The following is an 11,449-nucleotide window of genomic DNA, read 5'->3' as shown; positions in this document are numbered from 1 at the left end:
CTGTCTACTCAGCCTTCACTAGCACACCAGTTCAAAGGGGTGAGTGAGGTTGCTAGAGAATCAAACAGCCGACAGGGGCAGTACAGCCAAAACAGATAAGCAGTTAAGAAAAGTCAAAAGTTATTACTCTTGAAGGATGAAGACACATTCCAGAGAGTGAAAAAATATGTAAGAGTTAATGTAACCTAGATAAGTAACTTTCTTTTTTTTATTCAGGGCCTGTATTCCACACTCCCCAAAACTCAAGTCACCCGATTTTTAAATCAAGTTTGAGAACTTAAATGTATTCCATAAACAAGTGTTTGAAAAGAAAGTTCAAATCTATTTTATATCAATTTGGAGTTAAGAAAGAGGGTAATCAGGATAGCGGGGAGAAAAGGGATAAAGAAAAAAAACACATCAAAGAGGGGGTTGTGTGCATCCAGGTAACCTACAAAAGAACCCCAGATTTTCAAGCACTAATAAACTGCTTCTCACACAGAAAAGCATATTAGCACTTACGAGCATTAGCTTTCCAAACACAAATAACTTACAGGACCACTACACAAAGTTAGTTCTCTACTGATAAATGTTCAGAAATTCCCACGAAAGTATCACTTGTGGGGAGAGGGCCATTTACTGGAGCCAAGCTATCTGGAAGGCTGAATGCACAGCCCTCTGGCATCCAAGTAGCTACCTGACCAAAGTCTCAAGGGATTTCCTAAACCTAGTGTGCGGCCCACACTCCACCCAACCAGCAAATAAACAGCAAGGAGGGTCTATGAACCACCACTTATGTTTGAGAAAAGATTACACCACTGTCTTGAAACTTACAAAACTTCACTTCCAGACAACCGAATAAACGAGGATACATATTTTAAACCAAAATGGAAAAAGGTTTAATAAATCAGTTTCCGATTTTAACTGGAGAACTGAACGTTTCATGGATGCCATACAATGTTCGGCAACACAGCACCCCACCAAAAGCAGAAATTCATTAGCACTACTGCTCTAAACTGAAAGCGAAAAGGTATAAAACGTTCCTTTAAAATTTCACTTTCACTTTTGTAATAATCGATCAACGCTACCTTTCCCCAGAGCTTTTCAAATATCTATCTATCTATCTATCTATTCATTCAAAATACATTAATTTTTCTCTTAGGCAGACTATTACAAGAATCTTGTATTAAAAAATAAGAGTATGGGAAAGAGTTGAGAAATACAGAATCAGATCGTCAAGGCTGGAGAAAATAAAGTGTTTTCTCATTAAACAGCAAAGAAAATTTGTCTTTGCAAATAAATCCCAAATGGCATATCTGGAATTACAGTGTTATATGACTCAAGCTTTTTTTATGGCTAATTAATTTTAATGTATACATATATTTCTCTTTCTCCCTCCAAAGACACTATTCAATCTTCTTTTTAAGCACCCAGTACCTCAGCCCAGCCCAGAGCAAACCTAGGGCGCGGCGAAATGCCGGCGCGACCTGAAGCCCCGGCCCGCCGACCCCAGTCCCGGCCGAGCCTCCGCGCAGGGCGCCCACCTCCCGCCGCTGCGGTCGCGCCTGACCCACACGGGGTTGGCGTCGGGGTCGCGCCGGGGGACCGGGGGCGCCAGGCGGCGTGGCTGAGACCCGGGTCTGGGACTGGACGTTCGGCCACCGTCTACTCACCTGCGCCACCGCCGAGCCAACCGTAACCCGCCGAATGCCCGGATGCGCCGGCGGCCGCCGTTTGTTTTCATTCCGGGTGAGGCCGGCCCCGCCCCCGCAGCCTCTGTCGCCGGGCCGCCCCGCCCCCACGCGGCGGCGAAGCAGGGTTGTAGGCGGGGCTAATGTGGGGGCGGGGTTGTGGGTAGGCTGTGGGCGGGGATAAGACGGACCGGGGGGTGGCGGGAGTGCGGGACAAGGGTGGGGCGGGGTTGGGGCGAGGACGCTGGCTGGAGGCTGGAGGAAGATGTGGGCGGGCAGAGGGAAGGGCGAGAAGGAGCTGGGGGGAAGACCCCACCCCGGACGTGCTGTGGGGCGGGGGCGGGGGCGGGGCTGGCGGGAAGACTCGGGCGGCTAGCTGCTGCGGGCCTCAGCCGGGAGCTGGGGAAACCGCCGGCCTAGCCTCTGAGGGTTGAGGAGCTGTCAGGGCGGGACTGCTGGCCCGGCCCGGTTTGCCTGACTTCAGAGGAAATGGAGCCTGGCTTCGTTTCTCCAGAAACCTCGAAAGAGGCCAGAGCACCTGGCAGGAAGTCCCTTTTTCTCCCCCGAGGGAGAGTCTGGACCTTCTGCAGCTGGGTCCGCCCCCCCCCACCCCGCCAGGCTGGGCCAGATTTGATGTTCCCCCTAAAGTCTGGCTTTTCATCCCGCCGTCCATCACCCCGCCGGGGCCTCCCCTCGGTGAACTTCCCAGTCCCTTGCCCTCGCGCCTCTCCGCTCATTGCTGGCCCTCCTGACCCGGTCCCCACACGCTCTCGGCGACGAGATCTGTGGAGATCCGCCTGCTGCCGAAGTGCTCTGCCGTCGGATGTGGTCAATACACGTAAACCTCTGCGCGGCCGATGTCGGATGTCTAGGTGAGGAAATAAGACCAGGGTGCACAGGGGCTTCCCTGGCGGTCCAGGGGTTAGGACTCTGCGCTTCCAGTGCAGGGGGTGCGGGTTCCATCCCTGGTCGGGAAACTAAGATCCCACGTGGTGCGGCCAAAAAGCAAAAAACAAAAATACAAGGGTGCATAAAATCTTGAGGGCATTGTGTGAAATGCTCAGAGGTCGAGAGCAGAGCCTGGGTGGTTGAGCACAGGTCCTGGCCGAGCTTTGAGAGATGGTTACACCCTCCCTTGGCAGGACCCAGGAATGGAAGCTAGAGTCCGTCTCAGACCCCAGAAAGTTTACTCCGGTGAGGCTGTTGGCCCTTACATTGCGAATCCCAAGGCCCTTCCTTGGACCCGCTCTAGCACTGCCGAGGGCTGGGGCTTGAGAGCTTGGGCCCGGTACCCGACAGCCGGTTCCAGCCCTGGGTACCTGGGCAAGCTACCTGGCCCCCACCTCACCCGGGACGACAGTACTGCTGCCCGCTGGGGCACCGTGGAGAAACTGTGCGCTAGGATCTGGTCCTCTCACTACACCGGGACAATCCCCAGGACACGAGTAGCCCCTGCATCACCTTTCCCAAAATGGATGTGTTGGGTCTAGAATCACACCAGGAGCCGCGGATGGTCTGAAAGAGGCTTTGCACACGCTCTGACACCCTCCACCAGGAGAGGGAAACACGACCCCCCCCCGCCCCGGTGCCCTCCCATTCTCTGGGGGAAGCCTCGGGTGGATGTGCGCCTAAATCCATCTTCGGGCAGAGAAACGTGTTCCCAAAGGTGCCGTGTGTGCCAGTGTTCCTGGCCCCCACCGGGAGGACTCTGCACACACCATGCGAGCAACATCCCTTCCCTTTTTTCCTCCACTGACCTGCAGGCGTTGCCCACGGGCCTGACAGGGCATAGGAAGCAGGCAGGTGTCTGTGTCTTTCCAAACAAGAGTCTCCTACCTCCGTAGCCTCCTTTGAGTACACAAACACTTAGGAAAGCTTTGAAATTAAAGTTCTTTACCTTGGGCCAAATCAACTTCTTAGTCAAGGCGAAAGACAAATGGCAAAACGGGGGAAAATATTGCCAGTTCACATCAGAGACAAATCTCTTTAGTACATAAAGAACTCTCACAATTTGATAAGAAAAAGACCAAAATAGAAAACTGGGCAAAAGCTACTAAAATATGATTCACTGAAAAGGAAATATAAATGGTTTGTAAGCATACAAAAAATTACTCATCTCATTCATGATGAGATACTAAATATAAAACTACACCAAAATACCACTTTTTACCTCTCAGACTGAAAAAAAATTGGATACCATGCTATGATAACAAGGCTATGTGGAAATAGGCACCCTCATACATTACTTGTGGAAGGTTAAATTGGTCCAACTCTTAAGAGGGCGATATAGCAGTATCTCTCAAGATGAAAGTGCATAATTCAACTTTTATGGTTCTTACTGTATTTTATTAATCTGCCTCTTTTCTGTTGTTCTTACATTTAGTGGCTTCAACTGCAATTTCTTGAGATGAAGAATTCTTCTTAATTTGTGTATGTGTTTTGGTTGCTGTGGGTTTTGTGGTGATAGAGAATCAGGGGACTTCTGCATAATTGATCCTACTTCCGGTGGAGTAAAACCAGAAAATCCTTAAACATCCTTTGCATGACAGTGAAATTTAATGCTAAATGTTACCAATTCTTGCTAGAAAAAATGAAAAGGAATAGGAAGTTTTGGCAGTTCAGCTTTATTTATAGTTGCTTGGATCAGAACAATATACGTGCAGTGGGTTAAGTTGTGTGGTAAACTAATTTTTTTATAGATGGAGAAATGGATTTAAAAAGAAAATAACTTCATTCTTGATTTTTCTATTTATAAATGGGAATTTCCGAGGAGGGGTTATAAACTAGAATTTTGGGGGGAATTTGAATGATGATTCATACTTTCAGTCTGATAAGTTTTCAGTCTCACTGATATTAGGAGATATGGTCGTTTTATTCAGCATCTTGGCTGGATGAGAGGAATGTGGAAGGAACAGAGAAAACAAGCAGGTGGAGAGGGAGGTTTGTTCCCATCTGATTGGGAATACATAATTTCATTCACCCTTGAAAATGATCGAAGCTGAAAGAAGTTATGAAGATATCAGATGAGAGTTACTCCGAGGTTCAGGAAACATGGGCTGGGAGGATAGATCTCAGGTACTATCAGAAAGGACCTGACCTGCTCACCTGTGACTCGGGTAGAATCATTCTAGAAGCATTTAGCCCTCATGTTCTGTGTCCTGGTTTTGAATCTCTGACATATCCTGGCCCCAGATGTTTAACACAAGTACCCCATTCATCTGTCTCCCAAAAGATGCGTATGTAGGCAATGTACTAACTTTGAAAAATAAAATAAAATAAGGGCAGAGATGATGAAGTAAATTAAACCATGGTATCAATACTATTGAATTAAGTTCTGGGTAATCTGTGTTCTACTGTTTAATCCATTTTTAAAGTTAAAAAGAATTCTATATACAACATTTGTTTTGTGATTTAAATTTAGGGATGAATTAAAACTAAGGTGACTATGGAGGCAAGAAAGTAGCTAATCATTGCTGTAGGCTTACAGTTTGAGAAACTTCTGTGGAATGCTAGAATACTTTTTTTTTAATTTAATTCCTTATAAATCACATATTATGCAAGACAATTAAAAATAAAGTCAGAGGGGGACTTCCCTGGCGGTCCAGTGGTTAAAACCCTGTCTTCTGTTGTGTCTAATATACTGAATTCATAATTTTATTTAATGTACTTTTTAGCTCTAGGGCTTCCATTTGATTTATTTTTCCAGATTTCAATACTCAAGTAAAATTCTCCATCTTTTCCTCTATTTTCTTGAACATGTTAACCGTAGTAATTTTAAAGTCAGGTAACTTCAGTATCTGGATTAACTGTGGATCTGTTTCTATTGTCTGTTCTCTCTGGTTTTTCATATATCCAGTAATTTTTTATTAGATGCCAAATTTTTTTTAATAAATTTGTTTTATTTATTTTTGGCTGTGTTGGGTCTTCGTTCCTGTGTGTGGGCTTTCTCTAGTTGCAGCGAGCGGGGGCTACTCTTCGTTGCGGTGCGCGGGCTTCTCATTGCGGTGGCTTCTCTTGTTGCAGAGCACGGGCTCTAGGCACGCGGGCTTCCGTGGCTGTGGCATGCGGGCTCAGTAGCTGTGGCTTGCGGGCTCTACAGCGTAGGCTCAGTAGCTGTGGCGCATGGGTTTAGTTGCTCCGCGGCATGTGGGATCTTCCTGGACCAGGGCTCAAACCCGTGTCCCCTGCATTGGCAGGCAGATTCTTAACCACTGCGCCACCAGGGAAGTCCCTAGATGTCAAATTTTGCTTGTAAAAAGTTGTAGAGGCTTCAAATGTTATTATCCTCCAGGGAGGGTTTACCCCTTCCTCCACGAGACCAATGAGAAGAGTAGCCAATCTTGTACTGAGTCACAGCTGCATTGAGATCCTGGTAGGGCTCAGTCTACCTCTGTGTCTCCAACTTCCACCTGGGAGCCTGGAGTTTGCTCTGCAGCGACCCACCCCATCAGCACCCCAGCAGGTCTCAAATGCAAATCTTCACCTTGCAAGTCTATCAAAAGCTTCCTCGGCTTTTCAGAGGCTTTCCACTTAAATTTCAGTTTCTTGAAATACAGAGTTGCCCAGAATCTGGCACATGTCCTTGGAATTCCCCACTCGGTCTCCTACAAAAGCTCTGCTGTTTGCCTGTCCCCAGCAGTTGCCCTCTGCGGATTCAAAGTCTGGATCCTCAGCCTCATACCTGTGTCCAGAATTGGCAGATGCCCTCAGGGTAAATAAAAGTGGCTGCAGACATTTGCTCACCCTCTGGGGTTCTCTGCTCCCTGGAGTCTTTTTTTTTTTTTTTTTTTTAATTTATTTTATTTATTTATTTTTGGCTGCGTTGGGTCTTCGTTGCTGCACGCGGGCTTTCTCTAGTTGTGGCGAGCGGGGGCTACTCTTTGTTGAGGTGTGCAGGCTTCTCATTGCAGTGGCTTCTCTTGTTGAGGAGCATGGGCTCTAGGTGCACGGGCTTTAGTAGTTGTGGCACGCATGTTCAGTAGTTGTGGCTCGTGGGCTCTAGAGCGCAGGCTCAGTAGTTATGGCGCATCGGCTTTGTTGCTCCGCGGCATGTGAGATCTTCCCAGAGCAGGGATCGAACCCGTGTCCCCTGCATTGGCAGGCGGATTCTTAACCACTGCGCCACCAGGCAAGACCCTGCTTTCTGGAGTCTTAACTCCTCCAGTTCTTGTCTCTTCAGCAGCTCTTCACTGCCTTCAAAGAGATGGATTCTGACGTTTCTTTCTGGCTTTTCTAGTTGTTAGGGGGAACGTTGGTCTGCTGCAAGCTGCTTTATAACCCCTGAGAGTGGACATTCAATTTATTGATGGACCACTATGTAAATTAAAAAGTAAAAGTGATGGGACTTCCCTGGTGCGTTTAGCAGAAACCAACAATTATTACTTAAGAAAATAGGGGGTTATTTTTCTCCCTTCAGAGGAGTCCAGAGGTCTGTAGTCCAGAGCTGATACCATCACTGAAGGTTATTTTAATCTTCCTTCTGGAGAAAAACATTTGTATTTTGATGGAAAAGTACCCATTATCTGTTAACACAGCCTTCCACCTGATCAGACCCAGGAAGCTATTTCACAACTCTAACTAACTGTAGGTAACTAATAGCAATGCAGAATTCCTGTTTGTAACTAAGCAGATTCTGCCCTTTCAGGTAAAGGTTCAAGTCTCTTCCCTCCTACCCTGTGGAAAGCCAGTTTTACCTCCATTTTCCATGCATTTCAACATTCCTTTACTCCATACGAATTTGTGCTTCTGGGCACCTTATAACATCTGCCTAGTTCCCTCATAAGTTCAATAAAATGTTTAACATACGTTCTTTTTTTTTTTTTTTTTTTTTTTTTGCGTTACACGGGCCTCTCACCGCTGTGGCCTCTCCCGTTGCGGAGCACAGGCTCCGGACGCGCAGGCTCAGCGGCCATGGCTCACGGGCCCAGCCGCTCCGCGGCACAAGGGATCCCCCCGGACCGGGGCACGAACCCGCGTCCCCCGCATCGGCAGTTGGACCCCCAACAACTGCGCCACCAGGGAAGCCCCATATGTTCATTTTTATATCTGAATGTGAGGCATGATTTTACTTTTTTTCTGAAACTTACCTTTTTAACACTTTTTAATGCCATCAACAAAGGGATGTCAGCTGTACCTCCAGGCATTGTGTTTGTGGTCCAGATGAGAATAAGGGGGAAGGGCTAAGAATGAAAAGTAGGTCAACTCTGTCCATTTTTATCTGGAAAACCGTAGCTTGTCCAGAAGCCCCACCCCCTAAACTTCCTCTCACTTCTGACTTATTAGGAAAAAAATGTCACCTCGTCACTACTAGTTGCAAGGCATGACGGGAAATTACTGCTCACCCCCCCACCACCAAAAAAAAAAAACAATACCTGGTAATCGATTAGCAAGGAAGAAGGAGAGAATGGACATTGAGTAGACAGCCAGCAGCATCTGGGTCAACAAAAACTCATTTAGGCAAAGCTTAAGGTTGATGACATCCATCTCTTGATGTTTCCCACTTTCCCTTTCTTCCCTATCTGCCTCCTCACCCCCACCCATGCCCATTTATCTCACAAGCACTAATTACCAAGCTGTTCCAGCCTATTAAGGGATTCATCCCAATGTATCAGACACTTAGTGTGTTACCTCAAAGGGGGGATGAAATAGCAGCCAGTAATGGAATTACTGTAAAGAGCGTGTCAGTAATGGAATTGCTGTAATCAGGGGTGGTCTTGTGAGGCAGCCTTTGCTGGGAGCGTCTTCCCCATGCTTCCTACGACACTGGCCAATGCCTGTGTTACCTGCACAGGCGGCCTAGCCTAAGGCAACCAATCCCAATATCCGGAAGATCCTAGGAATACTATTTAACAATTTTTTTCTTGTTTTTTCATTTCAAAAAATTTTAAATAAAAAATTATTTTTAATTTTAAATAATAAAGTGAGAGAGGAAAAAATACAGATCCTTCAATGTTTCATTATCTAAAATATAACCATTATTAACATTTCAATGTAAAATTTCCAATGTTTTCTTTCTAATAAGAGCTTTACTTAGATATAATCATCAATCCACATGCAAAATTTTTCATCCTTCTAAAAATTAATATATCTTAAGAGTTTTTATTATTATTTCATATCTTCATCAATTAATTTCAGCAGCTACCTGACATCTCACCAAGTGGACATGCCAATCCATTGTTTCCTGTTGATTTATGTGTGTTTTAGCTAGATGCAGACTTGCCTGCTGGAACAGAGACTCAAAATAACAAAGGGAGGAATTCCCTGGCGGTCCAGTGGTTAGGACGCAGTGCTTTCGCTGCCGGGGCCCAGGTTCGATCCCTGGTCAGAGAACTAAGATCCTGCAAGCCATGTGGCGTGGCCAACAAACAAAGGGAAATTTGAATTTACGGTTTTCTTATCCAAACAGACCAGCTCTAGTATGGTGGCTCCGCAGTGCAGACAAAGAGGCTTTTTCCATCTCATTGCTCTGCCATCCCCAGGGTGCTGCCCACATCAGCACAGTCCCAGGTGGCTCACGACTACATCCACCTTCTAGGCAGAGGGTAGGGGAGCCTCAGTCAGAAGCCACATCCTCACTTTTGCTTGTATCTCCATTGGCCAGCACTTAGTCACATGGTCACCTGGGTGCAAGGGAGGCTGGGAAATGTAGTCATAAATTTTGACAGCCATGTGCTGACCTAGGTCAGGGATTCCATCATAATTACAGAGCAAGGGAACTGGATATTGATTGCAGACAACTAGTGGCGAGGTTGTTTCTAATGATTCACTATTCACAGTGTTGAAGCTCATCTTTGATGTAAAGCTTTTTCTATACTTAGGGTTTTTGTTGTGGTTGTTGGTTGCTCTGTTTTGTTTTGTTCAGTGACATTCCCAGAAGTAGAATGAGTAGATAAAAGGGTACAGATCTTAGACTCTCCATACTTACTGATACATTCTCTTTACTCCCTCACCAGAATTGGATACTATAATTTTTTGTTGAATAAATTTGACATATAACATTGTGTACAGGAGGTTACACTGACATTTATATATTGTAATATGATTGCCATTGTCACAATATTCTCACATTACATAATTATCGTACAATACTCTTGTCTGTATTCACTATACTGTGCATTAGATCCCTGTGGCTTATTTACTACTCATTGAAAGTTTATAAGATACTATAGTATTTTTTTAATCTGCCTTTTTCAAGGGAAAAAGAAGGAGCAGGGAGAGGAGGAGAGCTGAAGAGGAGGAAGGAGATATTTTGGGGCTCTTGTGATGTTAGTATGTGTTTCATACTAGCAGGGCCAACACCTTCTGGTGTTTGCTTACTGGCTATATTTTCTTTTCTCTTTTTTTTTTTTCTCGGGGCTCTCACTGTCGTGGCCTCTCCTGTTGCAGAGCACAGGCTCCGGACGCGCAAGCCCAGCGGCCATGGCTCACGGGCCCAACCGCTCCGCGGCATGTGGGATCTTCCCGGACCGGGGCACGAACCCGTGTCCCCTGCATTGGCAGGCGGACTCTCAACACCTGCGCCACCAGGGAAGCCCTATGTTTTCTTTTTTATGAAACCATTTGCTAGTGTCTGCATTAGACCCTGTGAGGTCAAGGATCAGACTCACTCAGGAACCTCAAATAATGGAGGATTTACTGTAATGGTTCACATGGGAGTGTAGGAAGAGCCGAAGCTTCAGCCTCGTGGGGCCTCGTGGTAACACAGCTGGACTCCGTGGAAACTAGATTATAATTCTTGACTAGAAGGATCTGGGGCAGCCCCAAGATTTACAGGATTGATTGATTTACTGCCTTCTTAGCAACAGGAGTTTGTTTACCTGTTCAGGTGTGTCTCTGCTTCTCCTGGTTGTGCCATCCACCGGCTTCCTCACCCTTGCTGGGAAGCCCCCCCCCCCGACCTGCTGCATTAGCAGGTACAAGTCTGGTATAATCAGCACTGTTACTGGGGAGACCCAAAGCACAAGGCAGGCTCAGCCCAGTGTCTCTGGGTTTATTAAAACACATCCAGAAAGGTATCTTTAAGTTTTGTTATATCACAAGTCACACTATAGAGACTGTTCAGATTATTTATAATTGTACCATTGCCTGGTTCAAAAGCTAAGTGAAAAAGAAAAGGGAACAAGAACTTACTTGGACTTATTTTACCAAACTTTGCAGTGTCCCTCGAGCTGCAGACCAGGGAAGGTAGGTACACCCCACCACTTTCTTTTAGCCAAAATAATTTTGAAGTAATGTTAACCAATTCATAAATGTTAGCCATATTTAATAAAACTTCCTCTATACCTTCTACTCTGTAAATAATTAATAATAATAATAATAGAATGATAGTTAACATTTATTTAGTACTCCCTATGCACCAGGAGCTATTCTAAACACATTGCACATGTTAATCATTTAATCCTTGTAAGAACTCGATGAGATAAGCACCATTATTACCTCCGTTTTCCAGATGAGGAAGTGAGGCACAGAGATCTTAAGTAACTTGGCCAAGATCGCCCAGCTACTAAGAGGCAGAGAAGGATTTGAATCCAGTAGTCTGGCTCCAGAGCCCGTGTTCTTCACCACGCATGCTTACTCATTGTTTTTACTGCTTCCTTGTTCCTCTGTTTGTTTTTACTGTTTGCTGAACACATGTGGTTGAATTTATACAAGTTAGTTTCTTATGCATGTGACTCTAGTAAGGAAAAACTGGAACTAAACTAAATGTCCATCAATACACAACGTTAAATGAATGATAGTATGTCCTTATTATAAACACGATGCAGCCACTAAGAAGAATG

Source organism: Phocoena phocoena, chromosome 9 (assembly GCF_963924675.1).
Source record: "Phocoena phocoena chromosome 9, mPhoPho1.1, whole genome shotgun sequence".
Classification (NCBI taxonomy): Eukaryota; Metazoa; Chordata; class Mammalia; order Artiodactyla; family Phocoenidae; genus Phocoena; species Phocoena phocoena.
The sequence above is the reverse complement of the archived record's forward strand: the minus strand, read 5'-3'. Positions refer to the sequence as shown.